Genomic DNA, 22,270 nt, shown 5'->3' with positions numbered 1-22,270 from the left:
GTGGTGGCCTTTTAACTATCACTTTACACAACCACCCGCTGCATAGTCCCTTAAACAATTTCATAGAAACGATACAGGCCAAACATGTTTAGTGTTCAGCAAGTTGCAAAAACAATCTGCATGTTGATTGTAATAGGCCATTAGCACAAAATAACAATCTTAGCAAAAGCTTTTGGATTATTTTTCTTAAAAACACCACTGTAGGTACTTCTTAAATGTGATTTTAATGCAATTTAAGGGAATAGAAAACAAAGCTTTAATATAGCCATGATTTCAGTTGACATTTAAGTACCTACTATGGGAAAGGCCTTCCTCTGAGCACTCCTCCTTTTACTGGGCAGCCTTAGGATACTCCACATGTTAGGCAGCTTTAACGTGTCTGCTTCCCACTGGTTTGTACTTATCTCAAACCTACTTCTAATGAGCACACAAAAACGAATACCATACTGTCTTGTACCTTTTCAGAATGTCATTGGTATGAAAGCCCCAGAAAATATCTCAAGTAATCAATGTGTTCAGAGAATTATCTCACACAAATTACTCATTAACTCAATAGCACATAATAAAAAAGAACATCAATCAATTAATGAGTCACCCTCAGATCACTATGACTACAACAGAGTTCTGTTGAAACAGCAGTTCAGTTATAAATGGAGCTGCCTCTATTCGCTGTTTGCAATTGGCCTATTATTTGGCTGAAACCAGTGTCATATTTAACACATGACTGTAGGTAATTGTGTGATTAGCATCATAAATGAAGAATTCAGAAATTCTGCTGCTTATAAGACCTTATAAAAGGTCATAAAAATGAAGAAAACTCTCATTTGTCCTATAGTTTCCTTTGAAGCTAACCTATTAGAAGGGAATTATCTTTCTAAAAGACATAACCAAGATGGAAGAGTTGCATGTTGAACATTGTAAGGATTAGCAGCTAAAACACTTAAAAGCAAATTCTACAATACTTTAGAAGACATATAATTTAATTTCAGTAACTTTACAAATGTTAAAATGCACAACCACTTTTATAAACATTTCGGTACCCCGAAAGGACATTTCTTGCTTTGAGTGGCCCCAGTTGGGGAGAGGGTGTAGGGATGGACACAATAGGGGAAAAGATTTTTAAAAATATATCTAATATTACTTACAAAGTCATCAACTGAAGTTTTCCAACTATCTTGATAAATGCCATTCCAATAAGCTTATAGAATAATTATAACAGTTCCCTTAGATAGGTAAGAAACATCTGCTGGGAACACACAGCAGGTGTTAACAATTAAACATTCTGAAAAATTTTAAAATGTTTTTAATTAAAAGAATTCTGTTTTGTGAAAAGGAAAACATGTTGAATTCAGAACCTCCTTTTTATTGAGCTTGCAGATCATATAATGCACAAAATGGTAAAGCCCAAATCATCTTGGATCAAGTAGGTTTTGTGTTTGTTTCAGATCATTGCAATCAAAAGTGAATTGGAATTCACTGCACTTTTTACACAACCGGTATTCTGGGCTGAGGAGCTGAATACTCATAAAATGGATATAGCAAAAGTGATTACAGAATATTTTGGCTTTATTGGCAAGGTGGTTACCAGTAACTATACCAAATTTAATGGGCATAGTACAAAGACAAAGGGGAACAAGAGACATTCAGATAATAAATTATCCATATCTTGTTTAACTGTGCTTCCAGAAGAATTTAAATCACCTAAAATAAAACAGTGCATTTGCAATGTGTAACATTATTGTATGACCCATCTTCAGTAGTTTTTACCAACAGCTAACATTTACTATACCACATATCAGGCATTTTTCCACACCCATGTAATTTCCACAACACCTTGTACTTAGGTTCTATTACCCCTGTTTTACAGATTTTAAATAAAAGCAAAGAGCAGGTACTTAACTTGTCCAAAGTCATATAACTAGTGAATTGTGAGACTTAAACACAGGGTTTTTTGATACTAGGGCTTAACGACTGTACTACATCATCTCTTACAGGGTTGCCATTATTATTATTATTATTATCATCATCATCACTATTATTATTGTTTCTAGTCATGAAATGGAAGTTATCTATGCTTGAACAAAAATCCCAAACCTCCAGAGTTCATGTCATCTGTAAAGATGAAAATTGGGAGGATGACCATATTTTTCTAGATGCGTCTACCTGGGGACCTCACTCTTTCAAACACACCACCAAGGAATTCATATTAGCCTGCAAAGCCAGGATACCAAGAATAGGGGATCCCTAGGACAGCAATGTCAGGAACAATAGGTAGTCAGCATATACTTGAGAGTAACTCAAGCAGAAAAGCTGCAATTTTCTGCATCAGGGTAAACACGCAGTGGTGAGGTGAGGTTAGACCAGTCTCAGAAGTCAAGATATATAAAATAAATCTATCTGTCTTTGATATTTTATAACTACTTCCATAACCTAAAACAAAATCAGAATAGCAATCTGTTTCAAGCTGTGGGTTCACTGGTCTAAAGATACACAAGCTATGTAATGCTGACTCCAGGTCAGCTGCCAAATAGCTAGGAAGTCTCTAGTCTCAGAATCACAATGGCAAACCAGGCGGAAGCACTAGTGGGTAAAAGCAGTTCCCTTTAACATAGACCAGAGCGAAATGTGACCATTTACTCCCTCATGTTACCACAGGAAAATCCCCAAGACATTCTTCCACTTCAGTTGCTCACTGCCATCATTTCCATATATTGGGCCTTTTGAATCCAAATCATTCCAGATTAAGTGGTTCTGATGGGAACTTCCAACACACACAGGTGTTCCTAGATTTGCAGTATATAATGAGGACTTAAACTGAAGAGCTTAGAGCTATGATCATCGTAGAGGAACGTGGTCAGACTGGGTTTCAAAAACAGTGTGTGGCTCCTCAACCTAGATGGCATGGTGGGAGCTGCAGGAAGTTCTAGTTGTATGATAGCTTAGGCTAATTACAATATGCTTCCCTTCAAGCCCAAGACTGGTGCAGCTGCGAGGCTGTCTGGAAGTTAACCTCCTCTATTCTTCCTAGAGTATCCTCAATTTAGTGTGAATAGTAGCAGGGGTTCGAAGACACAGAAACCACCTCTGAGGCAGTAATTGGAACATGAGAAGAAAACAGGCGAGAAAAGTAAAATATGGGAGATGGGATGACAAGTTACCTGGAAAAAAAAACAAAACAGGCCATTTTATTTCTTAAAAAATCATTGAGCACCTACTGTTTGTGTAGCATCATACTAGGCATTTCTTAATTTTTTTCTGCCTGAGAGATTTTGATGCATGAAATATAATAACGTAATGTTCACTGCCATTTATTCTTTGCTTAATGTCCAATTTATTAAATATACAACTCTAACAATGCAATTTCGCTAAACATTTGTACACCACTTAGACAGCTAATAAACCACAACTTGTAAATTTCATAAGTCAGATCCATTTAAACAGATTAGAATCTTAGTCAAATTCTCCTTAACATTTCAATAAAATCCCATATAATAAGCTTCAAGTACTTTAAAACTAGGAAGAAATTCTCCCAATGAGTCAAAACGTACTTTTAAAAAGAAGACAGAGCTGTAACAATAATTATTCATTTAAATTAATTTTTTTATCTCTTGTTTCATATCTTTCTAAGGCTACATTTGTAGTAAGTAATTCTTTTTAAAATTAGAGAATATTGTCTCAAGTAGCTGAGATTATAGGATCTGTGTTGCTGACTGTATGAACTTTGGGGCATATGAATTAGCTACCTAATCATAAATGATTCAAATATGAGCCAGTGCTCATCAAGGTAGCCAACAATTTAATAATAATGCTTTTTTTGTTACATCAATGAATCTTTTTTAAGGCCTTTCGAATAGGTGATAACTCCCTATAAGACGGTGCTTTCCCCAGAATTGATATGTTAGCATTATTGGAAACTTATTTATGCCATTTTATATCTCATTATGAATGCGATCTAGAATCATTTAGGGATTTTTATATCTCAACAAACAAGGAATTGAGTCTATGCCACCAAAATTCCTATTAGGACAGTGTTAATCCTCTTTTTTGCACCAATTATTGAATCCTATTCTTAACTGATTATAATCCACTACCACCTGGTTGATTAATATTTTGTGTTCTTGGGATGGCTGGACTTAAAATTCTCTACATTTAGTCTTCTTTACTTAAAAACAGAGACAAATACAAATTGACACTGTACAGATATGTGTACACTCAGTAGAACAAACAGACCCCACACACCGTTATATTTAGCTCCTTTGCATTATAACTTATATTGCAGCTTTTTCCCCTTTTGAGTGCAGTTGCAGCCTTATGGCTATCACAGACTCAAACTCACTGCAAGGGGTTTAGTAGTAGGTGAAATTTCAAGTATCTGTATGTTTGTGTGTGGGGGGGTGCATGTGTGTGTGTGCAGTTTTGACTGCAGGTGTCCATTAGAAAAGTATGTTTTGAAAGATAGTACCTTAGAAAACCAGAAAGCCAAAAATAAAGGGCTTGCTAGAAAATACTGACTGCAGCACAAGGTGAGCAAAAGGTGAACTGTTCCAGAAAACAGTATTCAACCTGACAATTGCAGAGGCTAAATAACCTCAGTGTAAAAGCAATGATAACAGAAATCACTTAGATGGAGAGTATCAGAAACCATGAATGAACCCATATCTGGATGAGTTTACACCACTATTTACTAAGGATTCTGGACAAGACCATGTTTGTGCTTCTCCGATCATCAGGTTGCAGACCTTGATTACTTTTTAGGTAAACATGATTATTATTTATCTTAAACACAATGTTTTTAGTCTTAATTAACCCTTAACTTTTTTTTGCCACTCGAGGTAATTTATCCTGTCTGCGCATGTGAGAAAAGGCTTCACAACAGATATTTCAATTCAATCTTGAAGAACCATTGGATGAGGGAGAAAACATTGGTGTTTTTTACAGGGACCACCTATAATTTAAGTTCACCAGGCAGCTGGGTTTCATGGTGACTCATTTAGTTGATCAGCAATAGAAAACCATCAAAGATTTTGAAAAGATATAAGCATAATGAATGCCAGTGTTTGGGCAGATTGGCCCAAATTGAAAAAAGCGTACAGTGCGGACTAGGGAAGGATGCTGTTAGTTTAGTCAAGAGGACTTTGTAAAAAAAAAAGGAAAGAGGCAAGCTTCTACACAGCATATGAGCAATTGGAGAATAAGTGGGAAAAAGCAGTGGAAAACAGGCAGATTTAACCAAATATGACGGTAGACTCAATGTAAAGGCAACAGTGGGGAAGGGTCAAGTCAAGATTGGTGGATTTTTGCCCTAAATTATTACTATTAATGTGGCAAACAGACCCAGAGAAGAGGTAGGAAGAAACGTATCCCCTCTGATGACTCTATGGATGTCAGGAACACTACATTTTATGTGAAAGTGCAGAGTGATATTCCTGCATCAAAATTTTTTTGGGCTTTTAAAGAAAAATGAAACATAATACTATTGGTTGCTGTGGCAGATCTTGCTAGTTTTCTACTTCATATCCTTTTTTCCTTTATTCTTACAGACAGCATATGGTGCAGTGAAGTGCCAAAGCAAAAATGTTCATTTCACAGCCTCTTTTGCATCCAGAAGAGGCCCTATGACACAGCCCTGGACAATGGTATATAAAAATGAGTTAATGGAACATTTCTAGGCCAAGTTTGGCTTTCCTGATATATACATTCTTCCTTCTGCCTTACTGTTTTCTTCTCCCCTGCCTGGAACTCATATGGGAGCTAGAAGTGGACCAACCATGTACAGCATAGATGATCAAAAGGATGAAATTGCAAATCTAAAAGGTCTGAGCACTGATGAAATTGCAGAGCCATTGTGTCAGAACAGAACTGAATCGACTTGAACTCCAGCTGTCCAGCTTACCCCTGCATATCTCATCAGTGTGGCTGGGTTTCTGTTACGTGCAGTCAAAAGCAACTCGTAACTGATAGACTTGCTAGCAAAGACTTGGGAAATTGTATAGGTACGTCATACGACTTCTGTCTTATTGCACTGAATTGGTAAGACTCAATATTATGGATTCATTTCTTCTCCCTCCAATTCAGAGGCAAGAAGGTAAAGTTTCTAGTATGTGTGTCTTTTTTCTATCTGATCTTACAGAAACCAAAAACTCTACCCTGACTTTTTGACATAAAGTTAGCATTTCCATTAGAATATTATAATTTATCTAATTTTACATATGGTCATCAGGGAAGGCTGAGTTCTTATTAGACTGTCATAAAATAATATAGGCAGAAGGATGCAGGGAAATAGCAAAGGTATTTTCAAGTAATTACTTGGAACGACAGACAGATCAAAAAGAAAGCCATTGTGCAAATGTCAGGCCATTCAAGGTTATCCCACCTTGAGGAGATAATGTCAGATCCTGGCTTTGGATATACAGGGAGTTTTGAAAGTCTTTCTGCCAATCCCAAAATCCTGTCTGAAGATCATTCCCAATCTATGAAGTTTTCCTCTTCAGAAAACAGGAAAAACAAAGACAATATTTGCATACATTTTACACAACTATATTTACTCAAATATAATGCTTTATTCTGAGATTTACTTTCACTACTTTTTTTGGATATACAAATAGCCTTTCTTTTATGAAAATATGGTGATGACAGATTATACGTTTCATTTTTTTTTTATCTTACTTGGAGAAATAGTTACCCATTTTATTTTGTTTTCCCGATTAAAGTATATGTGTGTATTTAAGTATGCACACAAAAATTTCTTAAACCCACTAATTTCATTTTATTTGGTTGGGAGTCCAAAGTCTGATTTCACCCTTGTGTCCCCCAAATAAAAGCTTTTGCATTTTATAACTATCTTCCAACCTCATCTTTTGCTCAGCTCTATCTAGATTCACAGTGCTATCGATTCCTCTGTCGGCAGAAAAGTTAACGATTCATTGTCTCCCAAGGCGTCCCCCCAAGAGTGTTTCCGTCCATCTTTTTTCCTTCCTCCTCATGATTCCAGGAATACTTATTCCGTATTTTTCTCTACACCAGTCACACTGGACGACACCCAGGAGCATGAGAGCAAAGAGGAAAGAGATGCAAAGGCTCTAAGATGCACAAGATGTACTTTTTGCCCTCAATTGTTTCTAGTATCAATAGTCTATCCACACAACTGTACATAGTATCTCCAGTCTATTGGAGAAGCTAGCGAAAAACAGCTCCGTAGCTCTGTGATTAGCGTGAGGGCTGGATATTCTGGGAGCAGAGAGGAAGGAGCACCTAAAATTTTGAGGGTATGAGCCAAAAATTCTAAGAAAAAGCAGCTGAGTCTTGAGAAGTAAGTAGGAGTCCTTCCAGCAGGGAAAGGAAGGAATTATTTCAGGCATGCACAAAGACTTCAAACTACATGACATTCTGGTGGGTTAAAAGAATTGCAAGTAGCATGTGGAGGATTTATAGATTAAAACCCAATGATGAAAGGCCCTGTTCCTATAGACCAAGGTGGGATAGTGGTCCCCAAATCTGTAGAGCTTTAAAAATATAGCTGTGTGTATATGTGTGTGTGTGTGTGTGTATGCACATGTGTATGCCTTTGTGTGTGTACCAGATATTCCAGCTCATCATGTATGTTGTCATGCCCTGAAATTTATACATGTGAAAAATTGCGCAGTAATCTTGATGGCTCCTTAGCTGTGGGGCAGGATACCACTACGATGGAGGTGAGGAGCCTCTAGGAGCACAAGGTAGGGGAAGGAGTGATCAGATCTGGTGGCCTTATCAAAACTGACATGGAGACGGCTTGAATTATAGGTTGAGAGATGCAGTTGAAAAAAATGACGAATGAGAAACGGTAGAGCAGACCTGGGGAGAAGGGGCATGTCAAAGACCCTTAGGAGGCAGTGCAGCTGATGGGGGTAGTTGGTTGAGAAAGATGAGTTTTAGACTCATTGCTTTGGAATTCTGTTGGACTACAACTTGGAAATACAAGTATTTACACTTTAAAATAAAATTCACAACGAGGCCCCTGGAGAAATTAGGTTTGTACACCCGAGTGATAAAGGTGAAACTGTGTACTTTTTACATAGTATTTTCAGGCAACCCTTTGAAATCTTAAGGTGGTTCTCACCTTCTCAAGTGTAAAAAAATCTCATTTCAAATATTAAATTTAATCCTAAATTGGAGGGATATGAAATAGTTAATGGAGTAAAGGAAATAGAAGACAGATTATATGTTACCCTAACCCACCATATTTGTTTGAATTAAGATGTCATTTCAGGGTTAGTTTCCTACTTGCTACCAAAATAGAATCCTAACCAGACTTACCCATTTCTATAAGTCCTACAGGATCCCAAGGACTATTCTTTAATGGCTTAACTTCTCTCAAAACCATTTCTCCCACTTGTCCTTCAAAAAGACTGTCAGGGCTACATACAACTAGATGGAATTGATGATTCTGAAACTTCAGATTACATTTATACACAAAGTTCTTTCACACACAGTGAACTGCATGAAGCACAATGACAGATGGTGATGTCGTCAGTGTTACAGATGACTTACAGTCTTGCTTCAAAGTCAGAGTAGAAAACTCAATGGATAAAATTTTTTTTTTTAACTCCCTCAATAAAGTGTCCCTAAACAAGGAAATAGTTCATTACATAGTCTCTATTCCCAAAAGGGGAATGATCAGTGTAACCCTGGCTTTTCAATAAAAAACACACATACAGGCCAGGTTTCTGAGATCCTACCCGGGCTTTAGCAGGGCACTGAAGAACCCTTTGCAAAGGTTGCCAACCCCCTTCAGGCAGCGTTTCTCCTTTCAAGCCTAATCTTTTGTGTTTCACTTTCAGCCTTTCCCCTTCTCTTCTGCCTTGAGCAGTGCTAGATAAAAATGCTTATCAACTGTTCTCTGAAGAAGAAACTTAAAATGCTCATAGATCATCTTGAAATCGTTCCTCATATCCAGAATAATCCCCAATCATTTGACCTTTCCTCAAAGGTCTTATTTTCCAAACCTTGGATAATCTTGGTGGCTTTCCTCTGAACATCTTTGATGCTTTCACCTGTATTTTTGGTTGTGGAACTGAGAAGGGGCACTGCAGTCTGCCTGCTGTGCAATGTATCAGGAGCCATAGATAATGAGCACCACGTCTTATACTGCTTCATGTCTGATATCAGTGTCATGCTTGTTTTTTCTAATGAGAATGCAGCTTGACTGATCTATAGCCGGTTTGCATAGTTCCGCATAGACCAGAGATATTTTCCTATGTGTTGCTGGGGAATTCCCATGTTTGTGTAGTCTGCTTTTCTCTTTGTCCCAAGCGAACATGTGTGTCTGTATCTGACAGTGTTGAAAGTTGATCCAGCACAATGATGAGTATGTCTTCTGCTTATAGTAAATTCTTCAGAATGTTCTGTTTCCCCCAAATTGCTAACTATCGCTACCTTTCCCAGGCATGTTTTGTAGGCTTTCTCTTTTGTCAGCCAGCTGCATATATTAAACACCTAGCCCACAGTTAACTCTCATGGAAGCTACTTGTCAATTGATGACCACCTTTTAGGGATAATTTTCAGTTTTGAGTGCACTTGGAGATACCTGAATGTTGCCTAGTGGTAAAAACTGGGAGTCGGCTAGGGAAAAAGAGGAATTAAGGCAATGGTGAGACCAAAACAAAAGGTGAAAGCAGAATTCTAAAAATGACAGAAACATAAGAACCAGAAAGGGAACCCATAAGGGACTCAGAGCTGAAGGAGACCAGAGGCAGGCAGTAAGTTCAAGGTCCAAGGCTATGAATAGGAAGAACACATGCAGGGAAATGAGGTGGAGCGGCGCAGACACAGTGATTGCCCAAGAGCAAGCAGTCTTTCCTACAAACAATTCAGGCTTACCATCATGAAGTGCTCCGGCAGGGTTCAGGGATATGCCAGCCTGGCTTAAAAGGCCTATGAGAATAAACAAGAGTAGGTGGTACAGATGAATTTCCCAGTTGATCACTTAGTATGCTATTATAGGATCAAATGAAAGAGAAAGTTCAAGTTGGGAATGGCTATCATTTCCCACTAAGTCTAGCACCCTCTCTCAAACCAAAGAAAAAGCTCTTTGTTTAGAAAAAATTAAAATGCAAAACTCTTTTCATTCCTCTGTGATTCTATTTCTTGGATTAAAAATCATAGCTTATATAGTCTTTGATACGTGGAGGTTTTTTCCTGGCTCTTTAAAAAGCCATCCCTATCTCTGTTACACACAAGACATGAGGGAACATTTAGCCTTGTGTTTCATATGCATTCCTGTACTATATGCAGCCCCCTAGAATACATAATAAAAAGATAAATGAAATGTGCATTAGAAATGCACCTAGTGGTGGGAATCCAGCCAGTGTTGATTGCAGATGTTTTGTTTGAATCAGTGGCTCTATTGTGGGAAAGAAATGCCCTTTATAGAAAAGTGTTGCTAGAGAATTCTGGGAGGAAAGAACATTCTCTAACAAATATCACCTTTATCTCACGTATGCATATACAGTGTGTATGTTTCATATTATTTTCATCTAGATTACCCTACTTACTACCTATAGATTGTATTTATCATTTATACTTATTCTCTTGACTTATTTTATCGATGCTTCTTCATTACATGGAGCAGCAAGTAAAAGACTGGCTCACTTTGAGCTGACACTCCACTGCTTTTAGGTAGAAGTTAAAATTCTATAGTTTTCCAAATCCCGAAACAACAAGCGTGTCTTCATCTCCCTTTCCAGACACATCTCCCGCTTACCACACGAACTGTGGGCCAGCCACAGTGAGCTTTTCACTGTTCTCTAAGTAGGTGTGTTCTGTAATGCCTTCTGTTTCTGCTCATGTTGATTCTTCTTCCCTGGATGTTCCCAGTTTTCTCCTCTGCTGGCAAACACCTACCTGCCAACTGCCTGCTCTGAAGGATAATCGCTTGTGGGAAACTTCTTGCTACACCCACCTTTTTCAGTGTTATTTCATAGTTGCTTGCAAGTGTGTTTTGCATCTGTTACCAGGCTTTGAGCACCTTTCGAGTTCTCTAAGACCTGTAACAACATCTGGCACAGAATAAGTGCCTGATAATGGATTGATGAATTAATTGATCAATCGGACCATGAGATCTACCATTCTGGAATGTTTATATAATCCTGGACTCTAACTCATGGATAAAGTACTCAACAATGTTCCAAAGAAGCTGATGAGATAGAAGATGATTTAGGCAAAAATTAACCTAGACTAAAGCAAGGCTCAGGTTCCAGTATAGCTTCTGAAAAGCATATGTTCCTGATTTCAGGGTGCCTATCGAGACAAATGGTGGTGAGACTCCCAGCTGATTGGTGTAAACAGCTGGCTATAGGTGACACTGATTCCATACATCAGAGATATGCAGTCCCCTCCATACCCAGAGGTTACTATATACTGTACACACCCTCTCCTTTAACTTTTCCTCTGACAAGTGAATATTAAAGTGGAGTGCCAGGGATGGCTTGTTAAAGAGCCAGAAAAAAACCTCCACATATCACATATATATTATATGCAATATAATTGGCATATATATTAATATTAAAGATGGACAAAGAGTCCTCTGTCTTTTACATGCCAACTCTTTTTACATTAAAACAAAACAAAACGAAGCAAAACCAGAAAATCAGATTTGTTTCCTTAACTACAAGTGAATAAAATACAATCCACTCAAATCACCAGGTTTGTTCCTAAGTGGCAGGAAAAAGAGAAAGATTTGGTGGAGGCTAAAGGTCCCAAGCTATGGTAACATATTTTCTTTAAGCTTCACCTGAGATTCAACAAGAAGATCTTTCTTATTAGTGTTATTAATAATCTCTCGTGGGATTTGCAGCAGGTTCTAGGTAAGCCATACAACATTTTATACACTTGGTACAGAAGTGACTCTGAATATTAAGACAAAACAGACATGTTTTCTCTCGGTACTTTTTTGTATACAGAATGTAAAATAAAATGAGCAGTGTATTATGTGAAACAGCAAACTTGTCAAAAAAGCTCAGGTGGTATGCTATGAAGAGATGAAAAAAAAAAAAGCATTTATCTAATTCACCCTCCGGAAATGGCAGAATTCCAAGTTGTTTGGAATAAGAACCTTGATGGAGGTGAACCTTTGCGGGCCCCTGAACACCCCAACTCAGTGTAGTTAAAACAGCTATTGTCCCTGATGATAAAACCAACTGTTTATACTTCTGTTTTATAGCTCACAGTTCTCTTTCTTTTCTGTTGAAAAATATCACATATTAATAAACATAAATGAAAAATATTTCTGGTCTAAAATGAAACCCTATAGCTTTGAAGGATCATTAAATCCCACTCACAGATACTCTCCTTGGTCCAGTCATATGTTTTTGTGGCGAGAATGTTAATTTTTAAACTCCCAGCAACCATATTAGCTCGATTTCTTTGACAGAGGCTACCAGGGATGCAGAGGGAATGAAACACTTAGCAGGGATGGCCTTGGTGCTTTTTATGCCCCAAGCAAGCAAACAAGAACACGATTAGAGTGGGCCTGAATGGAATTAAAAATGGGAGAGAGGTTTTCTCCCTCCACAGGAGACTTCTTGAAGAAAAACAACTTTAAGATGCAAGCTGTATCAGGGAAGCCACTTGACACCTGCTGGAAGTTCCTGTGATTTTGCAATCCATCCTGAGCCTCAACACCTGAAGGTACAGCCCCCGAACTTCTGTTGCCTCCTGGACATGAGTGACTGCGTGGTTTTGAATCGAGGAAGCTAGAGGCACCCTAGGCTCACTGACAGACACATCGGAGATGCCAAGGGCGGCTTTCAATTTGAGCCTGAAGTTTTACATTTTAAGAAGACAAATGAACAGCAATACCTGTTTACTTCAATATTGACTAAGGAAAGCCTGTGGCCCCCCTGCACCTGTTAATACTTGCGCTTATACTGATGTGACCCTTGCAGCTGCTTGTTTCAATTAGCCCAGGGCCAGTCTTGGCATTTACCCACGGAAACAATACCACACAAAGAAGTGCCTCTGTGTATTCATACTGGCATTCTTCCAGCCACACTCAGTTTCTGTCCATTTTACCAACCTGTCTCCCTGGGTGCAAGGTCTTGCTGGACATTTAAGTCCCTAAAAACTAAAGGAGTCCTTCAGTTTCACTTAATGGTTCTTCTTAATTTTCCTTCTGAAACACCATTTTTTCTTTGCATCTCTATTTTTTTTTTCAAGCTTCTTTCTCTTCCTTTCTACCTCCACACAAACAGGCACTCAGAATGGCACTTGTTTTAGTTCTCATGTTTTAGGAACAACAAAAATGAAAGTAAAGAAAAATACAGATGTTAAGAATTCTGTCATATTAAAAAAAAAATCTAAGTAAAAAGTGATTGTCCGGCCTGTATCTCTTTTGCTTCTGTGTTAAGTTTGTTTTCAAGATTAGGTCCTTTGGCTGGAAGGAATTATAGACCCTCCACTTCACCTCATCTCCATCAACATTCTCGGATGGGGGTGTGATAGAGTAGACACATCCCTTTGCCTATATTCAGCAATGAAAACATGGCTGGCAGCCTCCTCCCTGAATTGGTACTAAAAGCACCACCATTCTCTATTCTCTGCCTCTCTTTCCCAGACACCACCAGACATTACTTTTTCATATGAGTTATACTTAATGTGCCCTTTTATGACATGCCTAAGAGATGCTTAGAGACATTTCTTTATTCACTTTCCAAGTCTTCACTGTTGCTAGCTCAGGAAATTTATCACCTCCTGGGCAAAGACCATGCTCTTACTTTTAAAGAAGCTCTAATCTTGCTGTGAGACGTTTGATATATGCCCAGTGCTGGAAAAGTTCCTTCATTCAGATAATGAGAGGTGGGCCCCTTCAAAGCTACTTGTCTGTTCTATTACACGTGGACAGTGAAATGTCCTGGCCTGGCCTATGGTGGAGAGCTTCCTTTTGCTTCATAATAGAAAACGAGCCAGCTCACTGGGTCTGTCTTGTGTCTATGCAACCATCTGGAACAACATGTCAAGGGGTAGGCAGACATGTTTACTGTGCCTTCACTGCTTCCATAAACTGGCCTCAGTGGGTAACTTCTTTCCCATTTGCCAGGAGATACATCTGCAGACAATCTCGTTTTTCAGTCGGAGTGTTTACACATTTAGTGAGAGGGCAGGTTCTATAAAACTCCTGTATTTGTATATATTTGTTTTGCTGTCAAGTTCCCTGTAGTTTTTGTTTGTTCAGGGGCTGAGTTTGTAGCAGGTGTTTGGAACAATTAACAGAAGCAGGGATACCAGTAGTGGGCAAAGGGTGGAAGAATATAAAACAAAAGCTTGACATTTTCTGAAACAAAGACCCTTAAAAAATATACTTAAGAACTGCAGACTGGAACACACCAATAGGGTTATTTTTAAAGTTTAACTAATTGTAATTAAACTATGAATATGAGCCTTGGCCATAAAATATTAGCTTAAGTATAAAAGCATCACATTTTATGAATGCATTTTATATGATTTCTTGCTAATAGTAAAACCATATTCTATGAGACTTACAAAGCTTGAAAAGGGAGACATATATCAGATCCGTCTATGCTGATGAGAGAATCAGCCCATTCTGTTTGCTCTGGGTTGTGAAAATGCACATACAGAGAGAACAACCAGGAATGCTTTGAGCGTTTTGCTATTTGCAGAAACTTATAATCAGATGGAGGGAGTCTTTTTGCTTCTGTGTGGGTGACTAAGATAGTTAATTGGAGCTATGCCAAAGAGTCTTTTTCATATCAAAGCAGTTTGGGGAAAATTATATTTATTTGGATGGTTTCACACTTTGAGTTTTGATTTCATTAAAACCAGCATGAATTTACAATTATAGATCTCTACGTTATTCCATAAGCATAAATGCCAACGCATTTATGTCTAACAAATAACACAGGCCAAACACTTTGCCTAGAGAAAAGTAACTCTTCTCAAGCTACTGCTTTTCATTACCTTAACAAAAGAAGTTTAAGTTGTTTTTTCTACCATCTCTTCAGTGGCAGACACAGGTACTAAGGTTATATCAGTGGGGGAGATTTGTCCCCTGCCTGTTTCACTTTTGTTGTGAAAACAGGTATATTAAAATTTATAAAACACAGTACAATAATTGATAGAATTGTGTACCAGTTTTTCTCAGATGAGGCTGTACTAAATGATGTTACTAGGGTCATGGACAGCCTTGTTAAAAATGTACCATTTAACAAAGCCTTAAAGTAAGATTAGAAAGAAGGCCTATGTCAAAAATTTTTATTTGGGTGCTTGAATTAGCAGAATATCGTTGGGCTGCTAAATAAATAGATCCAGGGGGTTCTAGAAGCAAGTCCTCTTTGTCATGATGGTCTGGATAGTCTACGAAAGATGAAGCCACTCCCCAAGAGCTGGTGAGCAAGAGAGAGAAAGAGAGTCACTAAGAAAGAAGTTTCATGTAAAGTAGTGCTAAAGGGGAAAGGGGTCAAGGTCAAGCAAAAAGTGCTCTGAAATTAGTGGTCCTCAACAGAATGAATGAGGTTAAGTGGATTAATGAATGGTGAAGGATTCAGGTCAGTTTAGGGCCCTTGTCTCTCTCAGTCATCAAGGCTAAGAGCTCTCATTTGACTTTCACCTTCTAATAAAGTCTAATCATCCATAAGGACCTACATAAGTAGTTGATTATTCTCATATTGGTCCAGTGTCAGACAGACGTTAAATCAAAATGGCATTCACCCTTCTGCTCTGGCTTTCCCCCTTCTCCAGTTCCAGACTCTTCTCTGGTGCTTCCTGCTCCTTATTCTTCACAGCATAGGACCACTTTCATCCAAGCACAGAAGTCTCCCTAAGTCAGTGATGAACAGAGTCACATAATAGGTCTCACTAAGCATTGCTGACTAGAATATATTGCTAGAACTAAAATGTTGATTCCCGACTATCCTTTTGCTTGGTACCTCTTGCAGTAGGCCTTGCCACTTATCAAAGACAAAATGATTATAAAGTAAAATTCATCATCTGTAACGATTAAGCAACCCTAAATTGATAGTATTCCCAAGAGAACAGACATATGGCTGACTGCCTAGATATATGACATTAGGTGAATATAAACAATGCTTCATAAATACTGGGTACTTTTCTTTCTTGGATGATAATTTTCTTAAGAGTATAGGTCATATCTTTAGCTTATTTGGATGAATGTCTGTTTTCATTTTCATTCTTAATATCTTTATGCTCTGTGAAACAATTCTCTCCATAAAAATTCCCTCCCAAACTCCTCCCCATACTATTTTATCTTGAGTCATGTTTAGTACATGATGATAATATGTGACTGACTATGGACAGTAGGCAATGCAACTGGTAAAAATTTAAAAGTTAGGACACAAAATGAAAGAAAGACATTGTTTTGTCTGGGAAAAAAAAAAGCCAAAATGATCTGAATTAATTATTCTGTTAATTCACAATTTGGCTAGGTCTACAGTACCCACCCATTCTAATGTAAGCAGCTCTGCCCACTCTTCTTCCCAGAGTAGAGAAGAGGAGCAAGACTCAAAAGACCAGGATTTGAATTTATCTCACATAGTTCCTTGGCTAAATAAACATAACCTCCTTGAGCCTTACATTCCTTTTCTATAAATTGGGGATAATATGCCCTTCCCTGCCTGCCTCCTATAGCATTTAGAAAAATCAAATAAGGTGACATGCAAGCCAAGTCATTGTAGTGGGTCAGAAACAGGCAGGGTAAGAAGTCTTACTGACCCTGAATGTATACCAGAAGTCTGGTAGTCTTAGCAGCCCAATAAATTATCCACCAAGTCAGAATATTCCAGAACTCACGGTGTTTTAAAATCATTTAAGGCTGGTGGAAGCATGATTGGAATGGGTTACATCTGGCCAAATTACCCCCATTTAACATGTCGTTCATAATCTCTTGCTGTTCCATTGTTACGTAGCCTACTATTTCCATGTTTGATGGCTTAGACTTATTCAACAATGTTAATGCGACAGAACTGACTGTGGCCTATCAGATTTTTAAAATATGATGTCAGTGCAAGGCATGATGGGTTAGACTTACAAAATACTGCAATCGCTTCTAAGTTATTAAGGAGTTAATTGTGACTTTGTGGATTACCCAGGGCTTTAGAATCTATTCTTTGTCCTTTTTTGCTGTACATTTGAAAATGTCATTATTATTTAATATGCACAAAGACACCAGATATACCAGAGTGGGCAAAATTTATGTTACAAAATGGCTGAAATAAATAACATCATAGCAACACCAGGCTCCTAAAGATGGGCTGGGGGAGATATTTTTATGGGTGTGTAGTGACATAAAATGAAGTACCACCATTCTTCTCATTTCTGTCCTAGAGCCCGATCATCTCACAGCCCAGGAATTCTCCTTAGGATGGATGTAGATGATGATAAACGCAGCAGCAATAGTTTATCATAGATCATGATTCAGCAATTTTGGAACCCAAGTTTGTGCTAATGATAAGGTGGGAGTTTTTGCACCATCAGTAACACCAGTGCTGCAGCGACCTTTGCCAGACCCAGGCTTAAGCATCTATGACTCAGGTTTTCCAGATTCCAGCATTCAAAACAGAGATTTTTTTCCCTCCCAGCCCACCTTTCAACAAGGCTCTTGAAACCAATGTAAGGATTCATCTCTTGTGGACTTATGTCCAAAGAGGTGCAGTTACCATAAGTACTTCAGGTGATTTATGGGGCTAGGATGAATTCATATATATGAGTCTAAACATTTTTATGGCCAACCCTTGGTAGTGAAAATGAGATCGTGTTTGTGCTTCTTAAACAAAAAAAGTACTCACTATCCAAACCTTAACCTGTTGAGTATGAGTTTTCTTTTTTCCAAAGAAAGGTGATCTTTACAATATTCTGTAGGAAATTTCTCATGCACAGTCTGATTTCTTTCAGAGGGATATTGAAATAATCACAAACAAAAGCTTATGCTAGCTCCTAAGCAGCATGCCCCACTAGGAAGGCAGAAAACGGAGTGGAAAGAAGATTCAAGTGGGGTCAGGAAGCCTTTGTTTTAACTTGAGATTTGGCCATGGATCTTTACATGGGCCACTTACCTTCCTTGGGTCTTGTATTTCTTGCTTATAAAATGTGCTCCATGGTCCTTCAAGCCCTTCCTGATAAATCTCATTATGAAGAAAATAACAGGACTGCATCCACAGGGGTGCAGTAAGGATTAAATAATATTCAGTACAGAGTTTACTATAAGGCCATTGACAGAACTCAATAAATTAATTATTTCTGTAATAATTATTTTATTATGTATCCTAAGAATTTGTTGTCAAGACTATTATACTACTATGGTATGAATATGCTACCTAGGCATGTTTACTGTATGTAACATAAATAGGCAAGCTATGTAATAATAGTTGGATCTTTACAATAGCTGCAGAATATACTGGAAATGAAGACCAAAACATTGGAGTTAAAATATCTTAGATACTTGGATTTGATTTGAACAAACTGTTACTGCTTTATAAATTTGTAAAAACAGTCAAATGAGTTTAGCAGGTTTTATATTAGTCTTTCTGAATTTGTGTGTGCATGTGTTTAGTACCTGATTGGCAAGGGCTAGGACTTGAATTGATGTGGTCCCCCACCAGGGAATTTCTCTTATCCACAGTATTGATGGCTACAGTTCCTTGGCCTCAAGCATCATTAATAAGCCCAATATTCTCCTTCAACCTCTGCAACTTATTCAGATCCCAAGGAAAGAGACACTTCGGGGAAACAGAGTACCTTATTTGCAGCTATTTCCTCCCACAAACAAGTTTGGAAACAGTTTTGTATTTTTTTGGTTTTGTTTCATTTTTGTTTTATGGCTACGATTTAACAAAAACATTTTGGGCTGAAGCCTTGCAGTATGATTCATAAAGACATTAACCTACATTAATGTTTATAGATATGGTTGTTAATTTGCAAGTTCCTATTTACATTAGCAATTCATATATTCTCCTGTGGAGCAGAAAATTTGTTTCCTCATTTTTTTTCATGCCACCTCATCCTCATTTCTGGTAACAGCTAGTGAAGTACAAACACACTATTAAGAATTTTAGTTGATAGATTCTTTAATCTCCACTTGGTCTGAACTGAGAAACAAACTTGAAATGTTTACAAAGCAAAAGTTCAACTTTCTTGCCTGGAAAGAATTTGTGACTTAATAGGACAAGCCATACAATGTGTGTCTATATGAGCATGAAACTGATTAGCAAAGCAATTAGATCAGTATTATATTAATATATCAGTGTTATAATTATCTCAAAATAAAAATTGTTTCCAAAGGGTTAACTCACAAGACTATATTTTTATTCTAACAAGGCTGACATAACCAAAACGTATTTTGAGATCTCTTCATTTGGAGTTGTGTTCACAGTCAGTTTCAGTAAGAAATTTAAACAATCTCGGGGTTTACCTAAATGGGAAGAGAGCAGGAACTAGCCATGCTAAGGGCTGGTCTAGGGCTCCTCCTGGGATAACAGGAATAACATCTCTGTGTTCAACCAAATCCATGAGTAACCGGGAGTGTGGAAATAGAGTTTTTTTTATTTGCTGAATTATAAAACTAAGATTGTTTTAATGTTAAATTCAACTCTAGTGGTATATTCAGTTAACATCTTTTTACTTTTATTTTCAAGCCCACTTTAAATTGTTATATGCCTTTCAAACTAAAAAAAACTTTTTAAATTAATTTCTATAATGTATTCACTGTGGGAAATACACGTTCAGTGCATGTAGATAAGGAGCCGTCTTGAGATACAGCTTGATTACCTTTAAAAAGGAAAAAAGTGGTTATACGAGGTCAGGTTTCTCTAGGTGGAAAGTGTTTTTCTTATAGCCATCAGCACACTTAGAAACCTCACATCTTGCTGCAAAAACAGAGTTGAAACTGTTAACGCCGCTGTGATTACTATAAAGAAGCCCAAATGCTGAACTAGAGGGAGTATATCACAGGAAAAATAATTTCCTCAGCCTGTGCTATGAAGGGGTTAATTATGAGACCTGAGATAAGGTGTTCACACATCTAGGCACTTCATCAAGTCATGGAGTCAGGAAACAAGGGAGAATAGATGAAGGTGCTCAGGATAATAATGATGGCAAGTAATGATTTCCCTAGAGGTGAACTGATCTATGGCCACAAGCAAAGAAAAAAGGCTAGAAAGTACCATAACATTACCTTGGAGTACTTAACAGACTCCCAAGCAGTAACCCTATGTCAAAAAAGGCCCATCAACCTGCTCGTTTTAGGTAAAAGAGTTATGCCGAAGCACAAGAGGGGAATGCAAAACTCACATACGAAATTAAACAGCTGAAAGGTATGATTTAACAATGCTCAAAACTCAATAAGCCAAAGATAAACAGCAAATTAGATGACTCAATGTCAGGAGGAAAAAACATCTTCCATCGATCCCATCGTCAAAAATTAATCTGCCTGCGAATGCCCTCTGCTCCAATCCCCGAGCTGATGAAGAGTGGAGAAATAGAGTAAAATCTCTGTACAAGCGCTTCACCTTCAGGCTAGACCCTGATTACAATCTCCTGCGAGACATTTCAGCATGAAGCGCCTCTCATGTTGGGACTGCAAAATTAAATTGCGATCAATACTTTACAAAAATAATTGGGGAAAAATGTTCAGAAGTCGGAGCTGCACTGTGTGGCCACAAATATATGAAAGTCGTTTTTTTTTTTTTTCCCTACCTTTCTGGGGGTTATTCTTCAGGATAGATCAGTTCAAAGGTGTCTCTTGACAATAGTGTTCTGGCAATGGTTTCGCTCACCTTGTTAGGGATTTTAAAAAGCAGAGGCGCTTCCCAGCCTACCGAGAGTGGTATCTTACTGCTGTATTCTGGTTTCCTTTCTTTGGAGTGCTAATCTTGGCCCATACATTCTTGTTCTGCCTCACTCTGATGTTGATTTAAATTTCTTAGCAAATTAATTCTCATCATTAGGCAGACATGACAAAGAAAAAAAGGGCTATATCCCAACCAAATGAAAACACGCACAAGGTTCGGTAGATTTTTGAAAACTTTGCTTCAGAGTTGATTCAGAATCCCTCAATACATTCAAATGTTGAGTGAAATTTAGGGTACAAACGGATTGTATCAAACTCTCTCCGGCCTGAAGCCATGTTTTGTATTCAGCTTTCCCTTCTCGTCTCCCTCTAAATAAGTTCTTATTTTGGGCAAAGGTTTGCTTTTAAATCCCTAAAAAGAGGAGGAAGTGGAAGATGTAAATGCCTGTGTAGAATTCTTGCTTTTACTGTCAGTGGTCATTTTTGGTTTCGTTATACAGAAAGTTCAAAATATAGTACTTTCATAATTGCATTCTTTTGGAATCTACATAAGCTTTTCTGGATTTTTTATTTGTAGTCCAAATCTTCTGATGAGACAGACAACTGATTTTCCTCACACAAAGCAGTTGTTATAACCCGAATCACACAAGCAGAGGGTAAGAAGCAGCTGCATTAAGAATATACTTACGAACCACACTAAAGTAGGTGGCAGCCAACCAGCTAAAGGGGAGCACCCTAAGAGGAGTAATCAATGGCTCACTGTCACCCCGGGGAAGGGGGATGTATTGAGTGGTGTCCTGTAGGGCATCAGGACTGGGGGAAAGTGTGGAAGTGTGCTTCTTAAGTGTAAAAATGACAATACCTTGGCCTAGATTGCTAACACCTGAGAAGACTTGCAGGCCATGTAAAGGGATCTTCACCAAGGAAATGACACCACCCACCAGGATAGGGAGCAAGGCAGACTCTTACTGGACACCCCCAAATGAAACAGACAGCATGTGTCTCATGATTTAACTATGGTCAATGTCAAATTTCAAATCAGTTTCCTTCCCCTATTCTGCATGCTCTTGAACAACTTTTTCACACTGTTACTTCTGATTGGAAAGATAGTATGCTGTGATTTTAAGATCCACTGGAGGTGAACCTAATAGAGATGAGGATGGGAGGGAGAGGAAAGAGGGACATGGACACTTCTCTTACATAACACATGGCCCACACTGTTATTCTTCACACATACCACACTCACACAAAAAAATACTTTCTGATCACTTGGAAATGCACTTTGTGGAACATGCTTCATAATCGCAACTATCTGACTGACACTGATTTACTTCCTCAACTCTTAGTTTGGACATCAGGTTGCCTAGAAAAATTTCCCTGCATCTCCCAATGTCATAATTAGGCATTCTGACTCTTGGCATATGTTTATTATGGTGCTTATATATTAAAATTAATTTTTCCTTCCTTCTGGATTGC

This window comes from Manis pentadactyla, chromosome 14 (genome assembly GCF_030020395.1).
Source record: "Manis pentadactyla isolate mManPen7 chromosome 14, mManPen7.hap1, whole genome shotgun sequence".
NCBI lineage: Eukaryota > Metazoa > Chordata > Mammalia > Pholidota > Manidae > Manis > Manis pentadactyla.
This window is presented reverse-complemented; position numbering follows the sequence as displayed.